Source organism: Nothobranchius furzeri, chromosome 12, assembly GCF_043380555.1.
Source record: "Nothobranchius furzeri strain GRZ-AD chromosome 12, NfurGRZ-RIMD1, whole genome shotgun sequence".
NCBI classification, from domain to species: Eukaryota; Metazoa; Chordata; class Actinopteri; order Cyprinodontiformes; family Nothobranchiidae; genus Nothobranchius; species Nothobranchius furzeri.
Genome location: NC_091752.1, coordinates 42383646 through 42409407, shown reverse-complemented (window position 1 = coordinate 42409407; position 25762 = coordinate 42383646).

Here is a 25762-nt window from a genome sequence, read left to right as displayed (position 1 = left end):
ATCTTATTTTTAGAATTTTTAGGGAACTTCTGTTTTTTTTTTGGCTTGTTAAGCACTTTGGTCAGCTTTTACGCTGTTGTAAAGTGCTTTATAAATAAAGTTGACTTGACTTGACTTGGCTGGAATCGCCAAATATGTAAAGTTATGCTTTAGCGTAATGACTGCCTACTTAATTATGACCAATAAGATGTGATGATTCCATATAAATATGAAATATCAACCTGACTGATCTTTGAATGTTTAATCAGAGGAGTTAAGGATTCTTTGTTTATTCAGGGACCATAAACGCAATAGGTATTAATTCAGGCAGAGTCAAGTATATAGTTAAAATTTTATTTATTTATTTATCTAAACTAATTGTAATACATGACAAGCTATGAATAATGATATGTGATGGAGTGTATGTGTGGTGATGGAATGTAAAGTAGATGTTTATCAGAACCTTTGTATCTGAAAGAAACTGTGAATTCTGGGTGTAAAAGAATTTTGTGGTCTGCTATAAACATCAGCGGTTATCAAAATCACGTTTTCCATCAATTCTCTGATAATTTTCAGATAATTTCCACATTTCCAGGATTGACATTTCCATCAATGTACAATATTAACTCAAAAGATTTTTTTTTTTTTTTACTTTTTCCCCCCATATAGATAAGCACAGTCTCTTCTTCGGCATGAGGTCAGATTCAGGCTTACGAATCCACCCTCCAACTATGTATCTACCCACAGCGGGGCTCGCTTATCAGCCAACCAGTTTAAAAGTCTGACCACCAACTCGAGACATGTGTAAATGAGTTGCAATTTCCCTCTTTCTACAAGAATAAGCAAGTCCAGACACTCTCTCATCCATTCGAACAACAATTAAGCAGACGACATCTAAGAACAAACAACACAGTTTTATTATTTATTTAGGAGTCCTGATGGTTGTTAGTTCTGCTTCTGCTGCGTGAGCACGTTCAGTTTCACTTTTGTCTTTGTCCATGAGGGTCATGCTCTAGTCCTTTTTTATTGTTGGAGACATCTGTACAGGTGGTTATCAGGGGTTAATAGTCAAACTGGTTAATCTCTGCAAGCCTACACCACAGCTCAAAAAAGAAAAAAACTGTAGTTGATATGTTTTATTTTAAAAGCAGCAGACGTTGAGTTAATGCATGTAATGTTACAAGCAGAGCATTTAATGGTACCTAAAGTTGTATTAATTTTATTAGAAGTTTGAAATATGTCAGAACTACTAGCAAAACAGCATCACAGCTCAAAAAGAAAAAAAAACTATATTTGAAAATTTTCTTTTTCAAAGCAGAAGGATCTGAGTTCATTTATGTAATTTTATGAGCCGTGTTTACTTTATTTGGTATCTAAAGTTTATATTTTATCAGCAGATGAATTAGAAAGATTTTAAAAACTGTATGCATAACTGCAGTTTAGCTAAAAAAAGTAAACATATTCAATTTTAAAAGAAACAGGAGCTGAGTTCATATATGTATGTAATGTTTAAAGGTGCCTAAAGTTTATTTTAGATCAACTGTTGCAGTCGCAATTGCAAAGTTTAATGAAATCCTTTTTACTTCAATAAAATAACTACTTTGTAGTAATTTCTGTCATGTTTTCTGTTATTTATGTTCTGTAACTAAGATTTACGGGGAGCTGCATGGCTGAATGCAGTTTGAATCCAGCTTAGTCTTTATGGTGGTTGCTTATTTTTCCTATGGATGTCTGGGTTCCTCCAGGAAATTTTGATACCTTTCACCATCCAAAATCATTTAATGTTCATTAGTCGATGAGTCGATACCAAAATTCGATATTAATATCACTGCTTCTGCAGTACTGCAGACGTTGTACCGATCTGTCATGGTGAAGAGAGAGCTGAGCCAGAAGGCAAACTCTCGATTTACCGGTCGATCTATGTTCCTACCCTCACCTATGGTCATGACTTTTGGGTAGTGACTGAAAGAACGAGACTGCAGATACAAGTGGCCAAAATTTGTTTTCTCCGCAGGGTGGCTGGGCTCTCTCTTAGAGATAGGGTGAGAAGCTCGGTCATCCGGGAGGGGCTCGGAGCACACCCACTGCTCCTCCACATCGAGTGGAGCCAGTTGAGGTGGCTAGGGCTTCTGGTTAGGATGCTTCCTGGACGCCTCCCTGGTGAGGTTTTCTGGGCACGTCCAACCGGGAGAAGGCCTAAAGGAAGAACCAGGACACGCTGGAGAGACTGTCTCATGGCTGGCAAGGGAACACCTTGGGATTCCCCCGGAGTAGCCGGCCCAAGTGGCTGGGGAGAGGGAAGTCTGGGCTTCCTTGCTTAGGCTACTGCCCCCACGACCCAACCCCGGATAAGCGGACGACAATGGATGGATGGAGGGATGGATATCACTGTTATGGCCGATAGCTGATATTTGCTGATACAGATATACTGACAAGCTTCTAAAATAAGCAGATTTTGTACTGATTGAAAATTATTAAAGCTGAATTTACGTTGTTATGTACACACACCACACACATTTACGCTTATGAGAATATTAAAATAACTGTCACATGGCTAAACAAATACACATCACCCCCCTCACCCTCAGAAACAGATAAACAAATGGAAACAAAATGGAAAAAAATATTTGTTGTTAATATTGACAAAGTTTTATTTATCGGACCAATACCAATATGTTAAAAATAACTTATTGATGCAGATTGTTCATCCCTAATGTTGATGATTGTCTGTCCTTTTAGTTTGAAGCATTTGTGTGGTGCCTCGATGAACTGTTACCTGCTCAGAGTTCATCCCACAACTTGGAATAGGGAATTACAGAAAAAATCCTTATCTAATATTTAAGCTAAATCCTGGTGAAGGTTCTCAGAAATGCAGGTCATGTTATTCCTTGTAGATTTGGGTTGAGGCATCTGAGTTGTTTTGGTTATTTGAATATGTTTCACTTCTTATTTGAGGAGCTTTGTCAATTCTGACCAGAATAAGGAGAGAGATAAGCTCAGAAATCACACTGAGAGGGAGGTTTTGCTGAGACCAGTTAAAAGAGCGTAAAAATAGTCTAAGCGTGATGACACAAAGGCATGGATGATTTTCTCCAGATCTGCAGTAGAAACCAGTTTACGGACTTTTGAAACGTTTCTCAGTTGAAAGAAACAAGAGCGGGAGATGGTTTTGACGTGTGAGTCTAAACTTAAAGCTGGATAAAAAATAACTCCCAGGTTTCTAATGTTGGCCTTGGCTGATGGGCAAAAAGAGGCAATTTCTTGCTCGATTTTTGGCTGAAGTTCCGGGGGTGCAGGGATCAGGGTCTCTGTCTTGTTAGCATTGAGGACTAGGAAGTTGCTGGACAGCCAGTTACTGATCTGGGTCAGGCAGAGTACAAGGGTGGCCAGCCTGTCCAACTGGTGTGGCATAAAGGACATGTAGAGCTGTATATCGTCAGCATAGATGTGGTAGGAAATGTCTGGGAAAGACTGAATGATGCCAGCTAGGGGAAGAATATAGAATGTAATAGTAGAGGCCCTAGAACTGAACCTCGTGGGACGCCGCATGTTAGAAAGGCAGTATCTGAAGAGAAGGTTTCCGACTTCACTGTGAATGTTCTGTTGGTGAGATAAGAAGAGAGCCAGTCTAGAGCAGAACCTGAAATCCCAGCCAGGGCCTTTAACCTGTTTAAAAAATGGTAAATGGTAAATGGCCTGTATTTGATATAGCGCCTTCTAGAGTCCTGGAACCCCCCCAAGGTGCTTTACAACACAATCAGCCATTCACCCATTCACACACACATTCACACACTGATGGGGATGAGCTACAATGTAGCCACAGCTGCCCTGGGGCGCACTGACAGAGGCGAGGCTGCCGAGCACTGGCGCCACTGGTCCCTCCGACCACCACCAGCAGGCAATGTGGGTTAAGTGTCTTGCCCAAGGACACAACGACAGCAACAGACTGAGCGGGTCTCGAACCTGCAACCTTCCGACTGCGAGGCGAGCACTTAACTCCTGTGCCACCGTCGCCCCGTTTAGTAGAATGTTGTGGTCTACAGTGTCAAATGCTGCACTGAGGTCAAGCAGGACCATGACAGAGCATTTCCCAGCATCAGCAGCCATTAGGAGGTCATTATGCACCCTTACTAGAGCAGTCTCAGTTGAGTGCTGCTTCAGAAAGCCAGACTGGAAGGGGTCAGAGATCTTTGACTTAGAAAACCAGGATCTGAGTTGGGTTTCCACAACCTTCTCAAGTACTTTGCTGATGAAAGGTAGCTTAGAAATGGGCCTAAAGTAACTGGTGGAGCTGGCGTCAAGGTTGGTTTTTTTTAAGAGAGGAGTCACTACTGCATTTTTAAATTAAGATGGAACACAGCCTTGGCTCAGTGAGCTGTTGATGATAGTCAAAAGAGATGGACTGATAGAGGCAAGGGACCCGACTAAAACAGAGGGAGTTAAGATATCTGAAGAGCATGATGAGAGTTTCATCTGACTGATTATTGAGGTTAAGTCATTTAGTGTAATAGGGGAGAAGGAGGTGAAGGACTCGGAGCACTGAGGGGCCTCCTCGCTGACGGGGGAGCTGGTGGAATGCTGGATCTCAGATTTAACACCTTGTTTGCAAAAAAGTGGAGAAATATGTTATAGTCATCAGCTGAGCCTGCTGCGGAGAAGACACGATGCTGGAGATGGTATCCAACAGAATCTTAGGATTATTCTTATTTTGGCATATGAGGTTGCTGAAGAAAAAAGACCTGGCATTTTCTACAGCTTCGTTGTATGACTCGAGAAGTTCTTTAAAATATTCGCGATGAACAACCAGACATGTCCTCTTCCACCGTTGTTCCGCTTTTCTATAGGAGCATCTAAGATCAATAATCTGGTTGTTCAGCCAGGGTGAACTGGAGGCATTGGAACTGCGGCTGGTTTTGTAAGGAGCGACTTGATCTAGAATTTTGAGGCAGTGATCATTAAATGAGTTTGTAAGGAGCTCTACGTCATCAGAGGATGGAGGTACAAAGTCAAAGAAGGAGGAGAAATTTAAAATGGTAGAACTGTAGATAATACGTCTTTGCTTAGCAGAGTCTGGTAAAAGAGATTCAGAATTTAGGTTAATATGAAAAGAAACTGACTTATGGTCACTGAACACAACATCATTTATCTGCAGCTTATCAACAAGAAGTCCGTAGGAAAAGACCAGATCCAGGGTGTGGCCTGCTCTGTGAGTGGGACCAGACACGTGTTGAGAGAAGTTAAAAGAGTTCATCATGTTTAGGAACTCCCTAGTGGAGCTGTTAGATAGATCCTCAGTGTGGATGTTGAAATCTCCAACAATGATTATCCTGTCTAGTTTAATAGTTGAATTTTCATGACCCAACACTACAGCTATGCAGGAAGTGTATGTCCTCACAAAGAGAGGTAGGGTCAGTGTCCTCACAAGTATATATATATACATACGTGTGTGTGTGTGTGTGTGTGTGTGTGTGTGTGTGTGTGTGTGGGGGGACAAGACTCCTGAGAGCAGCTCACCATCTGTGGAAGCCTCTCCGTCAATACTCTGTTTCACCCCGAAGTTCAACATCCTCAAGCAGCCAGGGACTTGACACACAGTGGGAGGACAGTTTTGAAATTCCATGGAGTAAATTTCCAGAGGAAGTAATGGATTCTTTGGAAAGGGGGAAAAAGGCCATCCCCAAAACTGAGGAGGCAGATGGTTCGGATTGTAGCGACTGAAATGATGGGAAAATGCCCTCATGCAGGTAAAAAGCATTCAACTGAGGTTGCTAAAAAAATGGTGGCAAAATACTCAAAATCTTTGCAGGATGTATTAGAGGGAGATATTGTAGGCAAAGGCTACTATTCCCTTGTCAAAGTTACAATACAAAATTGAAAACGCAAAGCGTACTTCAACACCTAAAATCAGAAAAAGGAAACATCAAACTGAGTCAGACGACACAGACGAGATCCCATTAGAAGAAAGACCAGCAATGCAGGACACGTATGGATGCATTAAATGGAATCCAAAATGTCTTCCCGATGGAGAAACTCAACAGAGCCAGCCGCAAAAGTTGGAAAAACTCAAGATGATGTTTCTACAAAGTAATGCCAGTCTGGAGGAGATAAAATGTCTCATGAAGTCTACCTTTTACACACAACACCAACATTTCAACCAGAGCAAAAGTATCCAATACCTCAGAGAGGAGTGGCCATTTTGGTTTGATGAACTTGGCATGTCAGTGCACTTCAATGAGCTTACAGGGAATAATCTGAAAGAAATGTTCACACGTAATTTGGATTTAAAGGGACAAAGGCTTCTCAACAACATGACCACTGTTTGTGCCAAGAAGAGTAAGAAGTTTTTTCAGACCTATGCAAGGCTGCAGAGGATGCGGGGACAGCAGAGTGGCTGCTCAGATGATGTAAAAGAGCTGGTCCTGCTTCTGCTCAGCTACTTTGATGAGAAGGTGGAGTCCTTGTTTTTCTATGTAGAAAATACAAGTCTGCCAGAAGAGGTCCAACTAGAGCAAATGCCTTTGACACCAATCATCGTTGTCTGTGGTAAGTCTTTCATTTATAACTATTTAAATAATTATGTTAATAGCATTTGTAGCATGACTGTACTGCATGTCAATTTGTCCACAGGACAGTCCTGCTATTCCTCAAGAAGTTTCATGCTGAGTCTGGATCGGACACTTGTCAACACGAACATCTCCTCCTTCATTTCTGCATTGTGCCTGATGTTTGGGAGCTACTACTGTTTCAACATCCATTACCCTTCTGAGCTGGCTTCAACTCTTGAGTTTCTTCAAAGGTGAGTAAAGCATGGTTGTCCTAAATCTGAATATGCTGGTAAAGGTTCTTTGTTATCCAGGTAATGGTAATCCAAAAGGGTTCAAAAGAAGGCAACTGGACTTCTTTGGTTTTTTGAAGACGTTTCTCTTCTCATCAGAGGAGCTTTGTCAGTTCTATCTGGAATATGGGAGAGTCAAGCTTTTAAGCTGTAGCTGTCTGTTATTTAATGAGCAGAAACTACTCTGGGTACCCTTCCTCTCTACCCCTTGATGAGTCACAACAACTCCCTCTCAATAGAGGCTAATGACTAATCGGGGTAGAGAAATTACCCTGCAGTCGCTTAAAAAAAATCGGAATTTGTACCACAGATTCAAGTGACATGGATCGCATAAAAAAAAAATCAGATCTGTACCGTAAAGACAGTCATAAAAAAAATCTGATATGGGTTGCATGTGGGGGAAAAAAGGCAGATTTAATGCGCTTTTGCCTGCAGTGTGAACGTAGCCTTTCATATGTATTAGGGCAGGGTGGTAACCCAAAAATTTACTGTTACAGAGATTTCTGACTCATTGGTGTTATTTTGCCCATGTCGGTATTTCCAGTATTTAGGCTGCTGATGGTCCATTTCCCTAGTAGAGTCCGTGTCACAGCTAGTCATGTGACTCAACCCCATTCAGTCTGTGAGAAGGGAAAGACCAGGAAATAGAAAAAATTTAAAATATGTAAGCAGCAGGCTGTTTGTGGTCTTGTTGCTACAGTCTTTCTGCAGTTCACATTTGACTTTTCTAATCACATTGTCCTTGCTGAATCCATAATGTTGCCAATTGGTTGAAGTGTTTCTTCTAGAAACAAGCTTCTTCTCAACCAAATGTACTGCCACCACTGTTTGTAGGCCACGCTTGTTCCCTGAGTGTCGCGGGCTGGACAGAGAGTGGTGGCAGGTAACAGTTGACAGCCGTGAGTGACACAGAGCATCCAAGTCAGAAATTCAGACCCAAGAACTGGCCTTAATCCGGGATTGAACCTGTAGCCCTTGGGTCTAGTCTTATGGGCCATTCCCATCTGTACCGGGTCGGCCCGGGCCGGGTAGCGTAGGTTGTTTACATATCTGGGTGGCCTGGTATTTTTCCGGGCCAACCAAGGCTCATTCTCAGCCCTCTTCTCGAGGGTGTCTGCTTCAGACCGACCAGGGCCAACACACCCACTGCTGACAGCAAATTCACACCTTCCATTAGAGCAAGCCTCTGATTGGTGGGTAGAATCAGCCCACATGGGCTTAAGGCAAGGATGTGTGGAATCAACCGGGCCAGGCTGGGGCCGACTGGGGCTACCCGGCCCGGGCCGACCCGGGACAGGTGGGAATGGCCCATAAGTCACTGTCTTAGACTCAGACTAGAACCAATTGGGCCCCCAAGTCTTGGACTTGGAGTTTATCTTTATGTGAACTAATATTAACCATTAACCCAGAAAAAGGAAGCAAAGTAGAGAATAAGAACTCCAAGCGTCGTCTCAACGTGAACCCTCGAGTCCTCACCCTGATACAGGAACTCTTCGATCACGAGTGGTGTGAAGCCTAAATACAGAGTGTCTCTGTGGATTCTCTGTGGATTCAACAAGACTGTTGAAGAAGAGGTCCAGCAAGTATTTTCCATTGTGAACACTTTTTTTAGACACCAGGTACTGCAGTTTTTTCTCTCTGGGCTGATCATTTCAAATAAGGCAAGATTTCTTTGTGGACATTTGAGAAGTGGTCCAGCAAGTTTTTCCTTTTGTGGACACTTTTTAGTAGGGATGAGCGAGTACACCAATATCTGTATCTGTTCAACCAACTAAATTATCTGTATCTGTACTCGGAATGGGCGTGGCATTACCCGGAAGTGGGCGTGGTTTAACCAGAAGTGGGTGTGGTTTACATCAATATATTATTTTAAGTCTGAAATTGATATGGATTGTGTGTGGTTTATTTGAAAACTATTAACAGAGCAGCCTCAGAATAGAGATTAAAAACTTTTGATCACAATAGTAAAGGAACTATTACAAAACAAGTGCTTCAATAAAATCAGAACATTAATATTTAAGTGCATGGATTAATACATCTGAACTCATGCAGTAGGAACTAGGAAATATGAAATGCTAGAACCAGACACAACTTTATATATATATTTTTATTTTAATTTGATTAAACTGATTTTTTTCTTAACGTTCTTGGCATTTTCCCACACAAAGTTAAACAAAACAATGTTGATTAGTGTGTGTGTGTGTGTGTGTGTGTGTGTGTGTGTGTGTGTGAGTGTGTGTGAGAGAGAGAGAGAGAGAGAGAGAGAGAGAGAGAGAGAGAGAGAGAGAGAGAGAGAGAGAGAGAGAGAGAGAGAGAGAGAGAGAGAGAGAGAGAGAGAGAGAGAGAGAGAGAGAGAGAGAGAGAGAGAGAGAGAGAGAGAGAGAGAGAGAGAGAATGGAAAAATTATTGAGATGGGCACGTGACGTGTCAAGGGGTCTTTACATAACACCCCCCACCCCAAATCCACACAAGCCTGCGGTGTCCCCCCCACTTCTGAAATCAAAATTTCGTCCCTGCTCGTGTCATGCCCGTATTCGTCAAAAATGCTTTATCCGTAGGCTCATCCCTACTTTTTAGACACCAGATAACACATTATATTTCTCTGGGTTGATCATCTAAAAAAAGGCAAGTTTTCTCTATGGGCTGTTCGTATGAAAAGAGGTACTGCTAGTTTTTCCCCTTGTGGACACTCTACACCAGGTACTGAAAAGTTTTTGTCTGGGCTGATCCTTTTAGAAAAGGGATGTTTTTCCTTTGTGGAATGTTCATTTGAGAATGGATACTGCAAATGTTTTCTTTTGTGGAGCTATTTTGAGGACAAATACTGAAAGTTTTTGTTTTAAATCCACAATGTATATTATATTTCTTCTCCAGCCTTCAGAGTACAGACGCTTCTTCTCAGCTCCCTTATCTGTTTCTCAAAGGCTCTTGTCCTGTAAGCCTACAGAGCACTTCTCTGCATTTCTCCTGAAACCACTACTCTTTTTTTGGAAATATGGACCTAATTAACTGGTCATTCAACGCGATTGATAAATTTTTTTCTACGATGAGAACAGAGAAGGGGACTCCCACCTGTCCCGAGGGGACATTCGCAGCGGGATATGCACTCGATTCTTGGGAGGTCTGGCGAATCGTGTGCCTTTCTCAGTTGTCCATCCAGGACGTGGAATATTTGTGGATGTTTGGCCTGATGATCACTGGATTTCTTCTGATTGGAGTGGGAGGATATCTGGTTTTCTGGAAATTTGGGAAGACGGGAGCGATTGGAGTGCGACCCGCGCCCATGGAATGTGCCGCTCGTGCGGTGACCTCACAGACTGGGACGTTACTCGAGGTGAACCGTAAGCTGGATAATGTCCTCGCGGCATTGCCTGTATTAGTGCACAAGATGGGTATCATCTCGGAAAGGGTCGCCGGACGATGTGGGAATGTTTAGTAATGTAAAATTGGCTCACTGATGGACATGAATGACCACTTATAGACTCCAAGGCGGAGAGGAAAATTATCTCTGCCTGCCCCAAACAAAGCCATGTTTATCCCTTATCTGACACCAAGACAGCTTCTCAAGGCTGCTCAACACTCCCCCACGAAAGGAGGAATGCTGACAGATGCTGTGTCCCGACCCCCCCCCCCCCCGGCCTTCAGATTGAGACTTCTGCTGAGGTCAGCGGCCTGCGGGAAACTCAATGTGCTCTCTGTTGCTTATCTCTCCCTCCCACCTGTTGGTCTGCAACTGGTTGATGTGCCGTACCGGCAGCTCCCATTGGAGGCTTTCAGGATCCCGCCCATCCCCGCCTCCCCATTGGACTCTGATGTTTGTGTCTGTGCTGTTTGTGCTTCTATGTCAAGGAGTTTTTTTTTGTATAATAGTTACTCCCCGCTGGGTCTAACTCTGCTATGCCTTTTTTTTTACCTTACCCCCAATTATCCTCATGTAACACCCTTTTCATCTATCTATTAAGGTAGTGCGACTCATGTTGCAAATGACCGCAGTCACCAATTCTTGTCATGTGTCTTACCCATGTATGTCTGTTCTCTGAATTGTGTGCACTGACACTCAATTTCGTTTCTCTGTATGTCCTGCACATGTGGTAGAAATGACAATAAAAACGACTTTGACTTTGGACTTTGATAATAATGGGGACATAAAATGTATTTCGGTTATATTTTTGTTTAAAGTCCTGATAACACTTTAAGAATGCACACATACTTTAAATGAGTTATTGTTGTTGACTTGACACTTAAAACTTAGCTAAAGAGACTGAAAAACCTCTGTTTCAAAAGGCTAGTGTTCTGAAGTATTTCAAACTGGAACTCATAGGTGGAAAGCACAACATGTAGCTTCTTTACTTGTAAAAACAAAATACTTCATTGTTCAGACATGGTTGCAGTGATGACTGTTAAATAAATTTTCCAAAAGTGAAATGTTTCTCATCTTTTTCAGTATTTTGAATGTTTTATAAAATGACAATAGTGGTAATTAATTAGCAGGTTTTAAAAGTAACTTTCACAGTATGAATTGATTATTGAAACACAAAAATACAACATGTAATTTGTGTATAAAGTACAAAATAGCTTAATTTAATATACAAACATTTACTGTGGTTTTACCAGTTAAAATTTGATTTTTGTTCAATATTAGCCAGTGATTTTTGCAAGTATTTTATGCACAATAGATGTCCATATCAATGCAAAATTTACAAATAATTTATGTACACTTAACAGATTTGAATGCGATTTCAGCTGTGAATTCAATCACTGTAAATTAATTTACACAGTTTTTTGTAATTGTTTTTACTGTGTAGCTGTAACATTTACAGGAAAACTCCGGTAACTCCAGCTGCCAGCGATTTCCTGTAAAATTTAATTTTTTTTACAGTGTGGCTGAAAGTAGGGATGAGCGAGTACACCACTATCTATATCTGTATCTGTTCAACCATCTAAATTATCTGTATCTGTGGCTGTGTCTCAATTCAGGGTCTGCATCCTACGTCGGCCGGATTCGTCGGCTGGTTACGTCACAGCGCCGCGACTCGGCCTGTCCCAATTCGAAGACTCCTTCAAATGCGGTCGACGAATGCGGCCTTCTTTTCGCCTGAATGAAGGATGGGTCCGGTGTATCCTTCAATAGGTAGCATTTCCCAAGATGCCTTGCAAGCCGGCCGGCAGAAAAACTTAAAAACAATGGCGGACAGCGAAGCGGGAGCTGTCGGAGAGGATTGCGCACATAAATGTCAGTATAAACTTGAAAACTGTTAGGTTAAGGGCTTTTTGTGACACATGAACGTTATTTTAAGTTTGAAATGTTACAGTAAAAGTGCTTGTATTGCGGTCTCGGCTCGTATGTTCGGCCGCTCGGTGTCGTACTTCTCCCTCTACGTTTCCCCCTGATTTTAATAGAAGTTTGTATTTTAGGGACAAAAGAGAAAACCAGGGAATTTATTAAGCTTAGGGCGGAGATGGACCACATGATCACTGGAGCAAAGTATTCGGCGGCTGTGGCATGGAGGTACAATAACATCTCATATTTTAAAAACTCGTTTGAGTTTATTTTTTTCTGCGAAAAAATGAAAGGAATAACCCGTTGTGCTCTTTTCTCTTCCTGTTTCTTTTCTTACATGTTTGTTAAGACTATTCTGGAGAAAATGGGCATCCAGGGGAAGGTGACAGCGATGAGCAGCTTCTGGAGCTGATCAGGGAGGACTTGAGGCTGCAGAGGGAGGCAGAGCGGCAGAGGGCACAGGAGAGAAGGGAGACTTTTGACAGCTTTTTACTTTGCTATAAAAAAATGGTTAATAAAGATCAAACATGTACATATAAAAGAAATATCTAAATAAAATCAGTTCTGCATTAAACTCTTGAATTTTATTTTGGTTTACAAATGAGAATTGTTTACTAGAGGGTATCCGCTGGGTCTTGAAAAGTCTTCAAAGGTGATAAATTGGTTTTGGTCAAATGAAGACCCTTAGAAAGTATTAAAAACTATTATCACATCTTTGCTCAGGCTCAGCTTGTCGAAAGTATTTTCTCTGAATTAGCTCTCCAACGGTCAAGGAAATGATTAAAAAGCTAAATAAAACTTCGAGCTCCATCGTTTAAAGTTCTTTCTCCCTTCTGCTCAGCGGTTCCACGGTTGCTAGGCGACGGAACGTTCGCCGAGGGAGGGGCGGGAATTCATGAAGGCTAGGCCTGTCCAAATTCACAGCCGTTAACATCCGGTCTACCCGGCCGACGGAGGACCCAGCCCACGTCGGCCGAGTAGGCTGGGTCCTTCGAAGGATGCAGACCCTGAATTGAGACAAAGCCTGTATCTGCACTCGGAGTGGGCGTGGCCTAACCCGGAAGTGGGTGTAGTTTAACTGGAAGTGGCTGTGGTTTACATCAATACGTTATTTGAAGTCTTATCAGAAGTTGCTATGTGTATTGTTTATTTGAAAACTATTTACAGAGCAGCCTCAGAGTTGAGAAATGTTTTTGATCACAATAGTAAAGAAACTATTACAGAACAAGTTTTCAATAAATCACAACATTAATATTCAAGTGCATGTGTAGCACACTGGAATATGTTCCATATGGTTTGTTTATTATGTTCCATATGTTGTGTTTATTTCATTAAGTGTTGAACAATTTAGGTCTCAGGACATATATATATATATATATATATATATATATATATATATATATATATATATATATATATATATATATATATATTAGTTAATCTATGATGTTACCAGTTAAAATGTTATCCATAATGCTTACTGGTGTTAAACAGAAAAGAAAATGTTGTACTAGTCCTTTAAGAGAAGAAGAAGAAAGGTTGGACGAGGCTTTTGAAAAAAAATAAAAAAAATGGATGCTTGAGTTCTGAACCAGGGGCATTTTTCCTGTTAATAAAAGTTGCAAAAGTACGAAGAAGAACGTGTCGTCTGGCAGTTCGTTCAAAGGGGGCAACATAATCTTGGTGTTTCCGCCCGGTTCAAGCAAGTATTGATAAAGTGAGCTAGCAGTTCCTGTGTTGGTGAGCACATTTCCACTCACAAAACCAATCATAGGATTTAATGTCATTGAGGAGCTGGCACAGCCCAACATGTGTACTGACAGAAACATATCAAGCAAGTTTGTTTACAGCCTGGGTTCAGCGCTGGATGTTGGACATAGAAGGGCAAAAGCTGTCTACTCAGTTTTGAAAAAGCAGACAAGTAACCCAGAAGGCCAGATTGCAAGGGTGGGAAGACAGGATGTCATTGTCCCAAAATGCGAAACGCTGAAGATAAATTGTGGAAAGCTCAGAAAAGGCATCTTAAGGGAAAAGTATGCAATATTTGAGCCAAGTGAAGACACAACGTGGCCGACTGGATTACAAATACAGCCACAGTTGATACAGTTACCCACAGCTGACAAGGCACCCATCTCAGTTGTGGTGGAAAACTGCACCGATAAGGACATCAGGCTGCAGAACAGAACCATTATTGGCTGGCTATACACTGTGGATGCTGTAAAGGATGTTGAAGAAGCCACTTTGGCATAAAATGAAAGAGTGAATGGAAATAAAAGTGACCAGCCCAAGCTAGGCCAGGATGCACCAGAGCAACTGGGTGAGAGGTCCCCACCTGTTGAGGAACCCTGGTGTCCACCTGTTGATCTTTCTCATTTAACACCAGAGCAGCAGCTCACGGTGAAACGGATGCTGTTGGAAGAAAGTGACGTGTTTGCCCGCAATGAGTGGGACACAGGCTGCATTCCTGATCTCCAGATGGTGATACGTCTAAAGGATGACATCCCTGTGACAAAGGCATATAACGCCATCCCTCATCATCTGTATCAGGAGGTGAAAAACCACTTATAAGATCTACTCAGCAGAGGATGGATACAGAAATCAACATCTTCGTACTTGTCACCTATAGTGATTGTGAGGAAAAAGGATTTGTCAATTCGGCTCTGTATAGATTACAGACAACTAAATGACAAGACACATCCCGATCGCCACCCCATCCCCAGAATTCAGGAAATTTTGGAGAACTTAGGGGGGAACTCATGGTTCACAGTCCTTGATCAAGGAAAGGCTTACCATCAAGGCTTTGTCAGTGAAGAGAGTCGTCCGTGCACTGCCTTCATCACACCATGGGGTTTATATGAGTGGCTCAGAATCCCCTTTGGACTGTCAAATGCTCCAGCTGCATTTCAGCGGTATATGGAAGGGTGCCTCGGGGACTTGAGGGATGAGGTTTGTGTACCCTACCTTGATGATGTCTTAGTTTTTAGTAAGGACTTTGATCTTCATGTGGAAAATGTAAGGAAAGTGTTGCAGAAACAAAAGAGCTGTGGGATTAAACTCAGACCAGAAAAATGCGACTTTTTTAAGAGAGAAGTGTGTTATGTTGGACGTGTTATCTCAGAAGAAGGATATAAGATGAACCCAAAAGAAGTGGAGGTTATCCAAACTCTAAAGGAAAGAAAACCAAAAACAGTCAGAGAAGTCAGATCCTTAGTTAGCTTTCTGGGCTACTATAGATCCTTCATTGCTGACTTTTCTAGGATTGCTAAGCCACTTTACGACTTGCTATCCCGTCCAAAAGCTGAGAAACAACAAAGAAAATGGGACCACCGGTCTCCTCAGTTACCTCCCTCACAACCAGTGGAGTGGACATCAGTGCATCAGCAAGTGTTGGGGAGGTTGGTTGACGTGCTTTCAGATCCTCCAGTGATGGCGTATCCAGATCTTCAGAAGCCCTTTGTGTTGCACATTGATGCATCTGAGACAGGCTTGGGGGCTGTCCTGTACCAACGTCAGGAAGGAACACTGAGAGTGATAGGATATGGATCACGAACTCTGACACCAACAGAGAAAAATTACAGACTTCCATGTCAAAGAAACAAGAGAGGACAGCAAACCTAGTGGGACATAAAAGCCTTGTCCAGTGCAACCTTGGAGGCATCTCATGTACAGTCTTATGGGATACGGGATCCCAAGTGTCCATAGTTGACATTGACTGGAAGAAGAAAAATCTACCAGATGCTGAGGTTCGACCTGTGAAAGAACTACTGGATGAGGGTGTCTTAAATCTCTCCACAGCAAATGGGACGCAAATGCCATATGAAGGTTGGATTCTAGTAAATTTCAGCCTGCCTGAAAATGAAGAAAGTGGGCTGTAACAGAGCGAATCCATGATTATCTCCTCCATACTCCTCACTTTACAGTGTACAGTGATAATAACCCCCTCACCTATGTTATGAAGACGGCAAAACTAAATGCTGTGGGTCATCGCTGGGTGTCAGAGTTGGCAGATTTTCACTTTACTCTGAAGTACAGGCCAGGGTCTGTGAATCGTGATGCAGACTTCCTATCTCGCCAGCCCACAGAAATTGAAGAAATAATGGCAGGATGTACAGAAGAGTGCAAACCTCATGACTTTGCAGCCGTTGAGGAAGGCCTGAGTGCTCAGAACAATGGTGAAGCAAACTGGATCTCAGCCATTACCTGCAATGATAATGCACTAACTGAGATGAACGCTGGGGTTGAACCTATAGTCCAACCAATACCCATCAGTGACATCCAAGCCAGTCAAAGAGGAGATCCTATGATAGGAACAGTGATTGTTAATACAACAAAGCAGGAAAGAGAATAGTTTTCTACCAATCCTGTGGTCAAGGTATTGTAGTCATCAGCAGTGGAGTCGATGACATGTTGTTATTTAAAGACAGAAAATTGCTCAAACGGGTCTCATATGTTCTAAGGGTCGATTTATGTTAACAGATAATACAAAAAGGAAATGTTGGATCAACATTTTATTTTTTTTAGTGGGGGAGGGTGTAGCACACTGGAATGTGTTCCATATGGTTTGTTTATTATGTTCCATCTGTTGTGTTTATTTCATTAAGGGTTGAACAATTTAGGTCTCAGGATATATATATATATATATATATATATATATATATATATATATATATATATATATATATATATATATATATATATATTAGTTAATCTATGATGTTACCAGTTAAAATGTTATCCATAATGCTTACTGGTGTTAAACAGAAAAGAAAATGTTGTACTAGTCCTTTAAGAGAAGAAGAAGAAAGGTTGGACGAGGCTTTTGAAAAAAAATTTAAAAAAAATGGATGCTTGAGTTCTGAACCAGGGACATTTTTCCTGTTAATAAAAGTTGCAAAAGTACGAAGAAGAACGTGTCGTCTGGCAGTTCGTTCAAAGGGGGCAACACATGAATTAAGAAAGAGAAAGAAAATATCTTTTCTACAGCGCCTCTCAAGATAAAAATCACAGGGCGCTTCACAAAAACAAAACATGTAAAATAGAAAAAATAATTTAGAAAAGGATTAAAATATCTTTAAAATGAGCAAAAAATAGACAATTGTGATTTAAAAAATGTAAAGAAAGAGAGAGAGTGAATAGGAAAGAGGGAGTGGATCCTCCTGAGGAACAGGAGAGAGAGAGAGGGGGGGGGAACCCGACCAGAGCGGAAGCAGTGACCGACGCAGCACGAGCCGTTTTCAGCTCTGTCTTGTCAAATGCACCACGTACGTTACGAAAAAGGTAACTTTAAAGCAACTTTAAAAAGAAGCAAACTGAAGAAAACATAGGGAGTACTGAAGAAATGTGAACAGTGAAGCAAGCACAGAGAGATCTGTTTCTGTCTGTGTGTGCGTGGATGTACCGAAGACGGACTGAGCGGAGCTCCCGGCTGCAGTTTTGTGTGTAGGGAGGGGCGGGCTCTCTATTTTACTGGCCAATCACCGAGCGTGAAGACAGTCAGTTACCCAATGAGGGTTTTCCTTCAGCACGATTACAGATATTTACCAGTTTTACGCGTTTCATGCTCGTACTCGTCAAAAATGCTTTATCCACCCGGCTCATCCCTAGCTGAAAGTATTATCAATTTTCTTTTTACATCATTTTAAAACGCTGTTTGTCTGTGACCTCTTGAGGCCGACTTGGGCAGAAAGAATGTTCCTCTTCACATCAGGGACTTATACATACTAGATGACAAAGAGTGTATGAGCATGGTTATTTGAGCTTTACTAGGCCAGCTATGGCTCAGAGGGTAGAGAAGGGACTTTTTCTGGAAGGCTAATGATTGCTTTTACCAGCTAACAAAGAAACAAATGTGTCATGTTGTACTATTCATGCTAGACATGTTTTTGAATGCAGTGCCAGAAGGCTTCCTGGGTGCTGCATAATGCTGAAATAATTGCTCAGATAGTGTGCATTTATGTAGCATACTTTAGTAATGAAAGTAATTCTTCATCTCATTTTTCATTTTAGATTATGGTTGTCCTGTTTCTGTACAATTGGCATAACCTCTTACTTCTTTTGGCTTTATGAATCAGATGAAATTAGAGCCACTGATTCATCAGCATAGAAAATGGACTTACATACAAACAGAAGTGTGAAAATGATGATGGGCCAGTGACCAGTAGTGACCAATGAAAATACAATTTCTTACTTCACCTCCAGGGTGAGTTCCTACAAATAGCACTGTTAATCTTGGATTGTCAAATAAAAGGCTTGCATGCTTGGGTTCATAATCCACAGGATTAAACACAGTCCACAGGATATTAACATGGAATGAACTAAGGATAAAGCAACACTTAAAGGAATGGATTATATCACAACCTGTCCTGTCTCCCCACTCAGTTCAGTCCTGTGTCTTAACTAATTGCTCCAACCTGCCTCTCATCTCCCAATCACTTTAAATCCCAGCTCCTCATGTATTTAAACTAGGGATGAGCGAGTACACCACTATCTGTATCTCTATCTGTTCAACCAACTAAATTATCTGTATCTGTATCTGTACTCGGAATGGGCGTGGCATAACCCAGAAGTGGACGTGGTTTACATCAATATATTATTTTAAGTCTGAAATTGATACGGATTGATCAGAAGTTGCTATGTGTATTGTTTATTTGAAAACTTTACAGAGCAGCCTCAGAATTGAAATTAAATATTTTTGATCACAATAGTAAAGAAACTATTACAGAACAAGTTTTTCAATAAAATCATAACATTAATATTTGAGTGCATGGATTAATACATCTGAACTCATGCAGTAGGAACTAGGAAATATGAAATGCTAGAACCAGACACAACTTTATGAATATTTTTTTATTTCAATTTGATTAAACTTTCTTAACGTTCTTGGCATTTTCCCCACACAAAGTTAAACAAAACAATGTTGATTGAGGTGTGTGTGTGTGTGTGTGTGTGTGTGTGTGTGTGTGTGTGTGTGTGTGTGTGTGAGAGAGAGAGAGAGAGAGAGAGAGGGAGAGAGGGAGTTCAAAAAAATTAAAAACCCGACCGGAGCGGAGGTAGAGACACAGCACGTCAGCTCTGTCTTGTCAAATGCACCATGTAAGTTACAAAAAAAGTAACTTTAAATATTCAACCGAAAAAGAGGCGAGCTGAAGAAAACCTAGGAACTGAAAAAATGTGAGCAACAGTGAAGCAATCACAGCGAGATCCATTACTGTCTGTGTGTGTGCGTGGATGAGCCGGATGGACTGAGCTCCCGGTTAGAGCCCTGCGCGGGACTGTTTTCTTCATCCCGCTCCTGCCCGCTCCCGCTGAATTTCTGACCATTACCGCCCGCAACCGCAATGTGTGTGTTACACTCCCGCCCACACCCGCAGTGTGCATGTCCACTCCCGCCCGCAACCGCAACATGTGTTACACTCCCGCCTGCACCCGCAGTGTGCATGTCCACTCCCGTCCGCAACCGTAAAACCCGGAGAAATTATTACCTCACCTTACCTTACCTAATTAACAAATAGCAACAGATTGAGTGGCTCAAATAACACTAATAAATAACAAAGATAACTTATAAAAACCAAAAAATTAAATTTACTAATTAATCACTTGGTTGGAATATTGCTGTGAAGGAAGAGAATGTGACTGACCGACTGCGGTCCCAATCGTGTGCGTCTCTCTTCCAAGATGCGCCCACAGACACTGAATGCGCGCTCTGAAGGCGCACTGGATGCCGGGATACTGAAAATGAAATTCGCCAGCTTTGAGAGCACTTGGAACCGCTCTTTGTTGAACTTCCACCATTGAAGCACGTTGTTTGGGTCTGGGTTGTCAGAGAGCCGGCAGGTGAGATATTCAGAAATTTCATCATCGACCGACTTTGGCGCTGATGCAAATGACGCGTCATCTTCCCAGTCTGCGAATCGTTCTGTGCTTTGCTTTTTGGCTGGTGATGGCTCATCCTCTGCTGTGGCTGGGACCAGGTCAAACTGCATCTTCTGAATAATATCCTTTGCACCTTTAAAAAAGGATTTTATTCATATATTAATTAATATTTATTTTAAAAATGGCTCGTGTCATTCATTTAGCTATTATGCCTCTCATTCATTCTTATTTCTCCTTCTATTTTTAAAATTCATTTTAATTATAATTTTAATTATAACTGCATTGCATGCCATTTTCTGTTTTTATAAAACGCTAGGCAGCATACCTTTAATTACATCTTCTCTTGCGTCTGAGGGCAGCATCCATAGCTGTCGCATTTTAGGAGTCAGCAGTGTTGCAATCCTGTACATAATGTGGAGAGGGGATGCAGATGTGTCACTGGTGCCCATAAGTTCTTCCGGACGTGAGGCACACACATTGGCGACTTTAGAGAGCAAGGGCTCGTGGGATGCAGCTTGGCAGTGTTCAATTAGTCTCACAGACCACAGCAGTGGAAGTGATGCGCTGGGAGTGGAGTTGTCGGATTCTAGGTCATTAGTAGCATCCTTAAATAACTTAAGAAATGCAACTACTGTTTTCAGAGTGTTTCCATTGATCTGCACAATTCTTTCATATTGTTTATTGCTCAGCAGTAATGTGGAGATTTCCTCATGCTGTTGAAGTGTGGAATCCAACATGTCATAATTTGAATTCCATCAGGTCTCGACTGACTGCTTGAGAGATTTTTTCAAGTTGTTTTGCAGACCTGAATGTTTGAAATATTTCACCAGTTTTTTTTTGCATTGGTCAACAGTTCAGACAGCTCAGCAGTTTCAGCCAACATGCCTGGTGAAAATGCACTAGACAGAATGACGTTCAGGATGTGCGCGTTGCAGTTCAGCCTCATGTATCCACGCAGGGCAGCAACTATGTTGGCTCCACGGTCAGTGACAAACACAACACGGCCAGACAGAAGTGTTGCATCTATTCCAAACTCACGGAGTTTCTGGAAGAGCAGGTTCCTGATATTGTCCCCTGTTTGTGACACACCACTCTCGAAGGGAGCCGCAAATAACACCCTGGAAACTAGGTTGAAGTCGTTGTTTGCATAATGGATGGTGCCGGATATAAATGACATTTTATGATAATCCTCCGTCCAGATATCTGTTGTGATGGCGCATCCGTACGTTTCAATGATGGGCCTTATCTCCGCTGCCACTGACGCCTGCAGCGCTGTTGCTCGCCCCTCGACATGTCTGGATACAGTGGTTGGATGAGGTAAAATATCTTTTACATCAAATTTGCCATATTTAGCATCAACATTAACAAAATGTTGCGCGATGTCAACAAAGCCTTTCCCGGCAACAAAATCATATGGCCGTATGTCTGCGCAGCACACTTCCACACATTTCTCAGTAGTTTCTTGTTTAATTTGTGCAGGGAGAAGTGGTTTATTCTTGAAAAGCAACTTACTTTGACCGGGGAGAACAGAGCAGGAGTGCCGCCTCAAGCCAGAGGTGCCGGATTTGTGTCCATTGTAGACTAGTATTTTTGCACATTTGTTGCAACTGACAAAGTCCAATTCGTTTCCAGCTTTGTCACAAACAATTGAGAAACTCCTCCAAATGTCTGACTTGCCTTGCTTGATTTTCGTGTCATGAAGACCTTGTTTCAGCTTCTTTTCAACGTCAGTTGCCGACTCCATCATGCTTATCCCGATCCCGCACTGTTTTTTTAACCGACCATTCCCGCCCGCAGCAAAATTCAAACTGCCCGCTCCCGCGAGATTTGTGTTGGGTCCCGCGGGACCCGGCGGGACCCAATCCCAATGCAGCCCTCTACTCCCAGCCGGCTAGAGAGTTTTGTGTGTAGGGAGGGGCGGGCGCTCTATGTGACTGGCCAATCACAGAGCGTGTAGACAGTCAGTTACCCAATGAGGATTTTCCTTCAGCACGATTACAGATAATTACTAGTTTTACTCGTGTCATGCTCGTATTCGTCAAAAATGCTCATCCCTAATTTAAACCCTCCCAGTTCTGTGTTCCTTGACTGTCCATTGTTTCCATGTTCTGCATGCTGAAAATATATGTAACTCTCATATAAGCTCTTTTATTATTCATTGTTATATGCTACTTTTTTCATTATGGAATCATGTTATAATATCAAAGGCCTCTCTGTGCTTCTCTCCTGCACGAGCTCTAAACAGCTGCAGGAACTCCAAAAGGGAGTGAAAGTGTTCCTTCCTTCAGTTCCTCAATACAAGAACAACTGTCTTTGTTGGCAAAGGATGTTGCAGGATGTGTCCTGGTCATCTCAAGGTTGCATGTCCTTGGGATGAATTGGTCTTTCATTAACAAGGCTATTAGCTGACGTGTGTCTGCAGGTGCAGATGGCAGAATTACGTGTGTGTATGGCAAACTGCGTATGTCACATTCCTGTACTTCTCAATAAAAATCAGCCGTTTCAGCAGAACGGAGAGAGTGTCTGAAGCAACTGTCAGGAGCAGATCGAGGGATCTGCTGGAAGTTGCAAGCCTCTCCCCCTCATGAGCGGTGAAAACAGTGACTGGACTTCTGATCATTTGACTCCACATTCTGCCAACTCAAAAGGTGTTTAACTCCATCTTCTCCGTACCTGTGCTTGGTCTAACAGAAGAAAGACCAACAAATTTGGCGTCACGAACAGGATTTTTTCTTTTTGAAGAAAAAGGAGTTTTTGGAGGACGATTTGACCAACCGACCCAGCGAACGATCTTGGCACAAAACACCGCGGTGGAAAACAAGGTGAGCAGAACCTTATTTCTAAAAACTGCTCATTGGATTTATCCAAAGCCTTTGTGTCCAGAATCATAGTAGCTGTGGTCCTAAAATAATTGTTGGAGAAGAAAGTGGAGACAAGTGCAGAAGTAATAAGATATTTTTTTGTAAAGGTTTAATGGTAAAATAAGATAAGGATTTTTACAATGGTTTAATAAAATAGATAAGGAAATAGAACAGAAAAAGGGGTTGGAGGCCCAGGGTTATTAGAAAAGCCCTAAAATCCATTTTCCAGGTCGTGGCTGACCACACTATTTGCTGACGAGTCAATAGAAAATATAACGAGGTTATATAACGCTTGGCTAGGATTCCATAGGGGTGGGAACCCTAAAAGTCCACAGGTCGAGGACCTGGTTCGGGTTAAGGCCCTGGGAGGCTAAAGAGAGCTCCCTAAATTTTATAGCACAGGTCGAGGACCTGGTTCGGGTTAGGGCCCTGGGAGGCTAGAGAAGAGCTCCCTAAATTCTATTGGTCGAGGACCTTTGCATGAAATGAGAAAAAAATGTTCTAATGTACAAGGTCTGGGACCTTTTATGAGACAAGAAAAGTTGGGTTTGAGGCCCTAGGAGGTAAAAAGAGATCTCCTAAAATTCTAACAAAATTTTTGGACCTTTAAAGGTACCAAGTAACTGATAAATAAAAAAAAAAAAAAGCACAGCTGTAGAGAAGCTTCACTGTGTGTGTAAGCTGAGTTCAGCCTGTGCGTGTGTGAGGCGCAGCAAGAGGCTGCTTACGGCTCTGGATTGAAAGTGCAGCACTAGGAGAGTGCAGAACGCAGAGCCGAGTTTGGGGAGCTCCGTGTGTGTGTGTGTGGACAGCGCTGGATGTGTGTGTGAAGGCCTGATGCGGTACCAGAAAATAAATAAATAAGATAAATAAGAGCTTTAAAAAGTTGCAACTCGTATATGTAAATTACACTGCAGTGCTAAAATTAATGTTTGGAGCTACACAAAATTCAAATTCTGCAACCCTGTTCTGATCAGTCTTTGAACAGAACACCATAAGTTAATAAATAAAAGGTTTTTAAAGTAACATATGTATATGTATGTGTGTATGTATGTATATGTGTATACATATATATACATATGTAGTGTACAAGCGTGATAATCATTTGTGTGCGGGGCAGCATGTGAGGGACCCCGATCTGGGGGTTAAGTGGCCGGGAGATGAAAAAGGAAAAAAAAAAAAAAACAATAAGAAACGCAAGTAAGGTTGTATATGACAGCTTTATTTTAGAAATATATGGATATACATATACATAAAGTCAGATAGCTGCTAAACAGTAAACTCGAAACAGATCTGCAGAAAATAAATATATAAACTGTTTCTCAGAGCGCTCTCAAAAATTGCAATTGGATTTGCTCTAATGTTACATAAGGCCTGCTTAAAAGCATAGTAAGCATTAAATTCTGAAAATAACCAGTGCAGTGTTACTTAAATTCTGTGCTTAAAATATTATATATAAATATATAAAGAGAATAAATAAGTGACGGACTGACTTACTTTTGTTTAAAAGACTTTGACAAACAGAAAGAATGTCGTCTGTGCCGTTGTGTGAGTGAGTGAATGTGTGTCTTCTTGCATGAGAAGTAAATGCTGCTTTCGCTGGATCTTCTCCTGAATGACGCAGTTTTTAATAGAGGGAGCAGCTGCTTGAGAAACAGGGTGCGGTCCATGTTTTTGCTAGACGGTTATTTAGTTCAAGAGACTGTAAAAACAATAGAAAAAGAATTTATCGTTAGTGTGATGACAAGAAAATCCTTTAAAATACAAAAGTTGTATGGTTGTGGTTATAAAGGAAGTATTTTGTCTGATTATGGGCCGTGAAGTCAGCTGGACTCTCTCGCTCTCTCTGTTTTTCTGTGTAACATGCAGTTTTAAGCAATTTGTGACTTTAGAAAGGATATTTTTCGGTGTTTTGGACGTACCTTAAGGCTTCTGGTTAGGGTATTCAGGAGATCCTTCCTCTCGGACAGATCTAGTGAGAATGACTGGAGTTTCAGCCTGGGGACCTGACTCCACCCACTTTTACACACAAGATTCCATAGTCTAAAAATAGCACAGGGTGCTGCGAAAAGCAGCTCTGAACTTCTCAGGATCATCTTTATGAAAACCATAAAATTAACAAATAATCAGTCAGGAAATAAAATATTTGTTAAATCTTGCTATAACACAAAATCCAATAATTGTCTTGCCTCAACTTTAAGAACCATTAACATTAATGGCTGGATTTTGAGACGCTGAATAATGAAAAAACAGATAATCTAAGTACTATTTCCTGTAACCTGGCTAGAAACTGTACCAGGCTGTTTTGAGTTAAAACTGGTAGTTATTTTCCCAAAATAAAATAGATAAATAAAAAAATGAAAGAAGGGATCTTGCATTTGGGATAGATTGTGCCTAATGTTTAAAACCTGTGTAGAACTGATTTGATGATTCAGAACAAATTGTGCATAGGAAGTAGTTCAGATTTACCTTTGAGTCAATAAAGTCGACTAATTATTAGAAACCATCGTTGATTTTGATTTGTAAAAGAGAAAGTTCTGTCATTTCAACCCAATCAACATATTTAAGGAAAACGTTTGCTGTGCATTGTGGCGGGCATGAACTTTACTGGGTGGGCCTGTCACAACCAGCTGCAAAGAATGTTTGGGTCTGACTTCTATACAAAGAGAACCTGGAAGCCCTCACCAAAAGCTGTGACTTATAACATCAAGACGGGGAGCACTACAAGATGGACAAAGAGGCAGAAACTTATTTGCCCTGCTGCTGATGAAACAAAGTACAAAAGGGGAGGAGCATGTGTGCTAACATGTGAACTTTAATCAATGACGGTGGTCATCCTGGACTTACAAAGAGAGGCTCAAAAGAGACTGTTTCCTATGGTTACACCCAGTAAAAGAGTGCTTGCTGCAGTCAGGTAATGAACAAGGCTTTTTG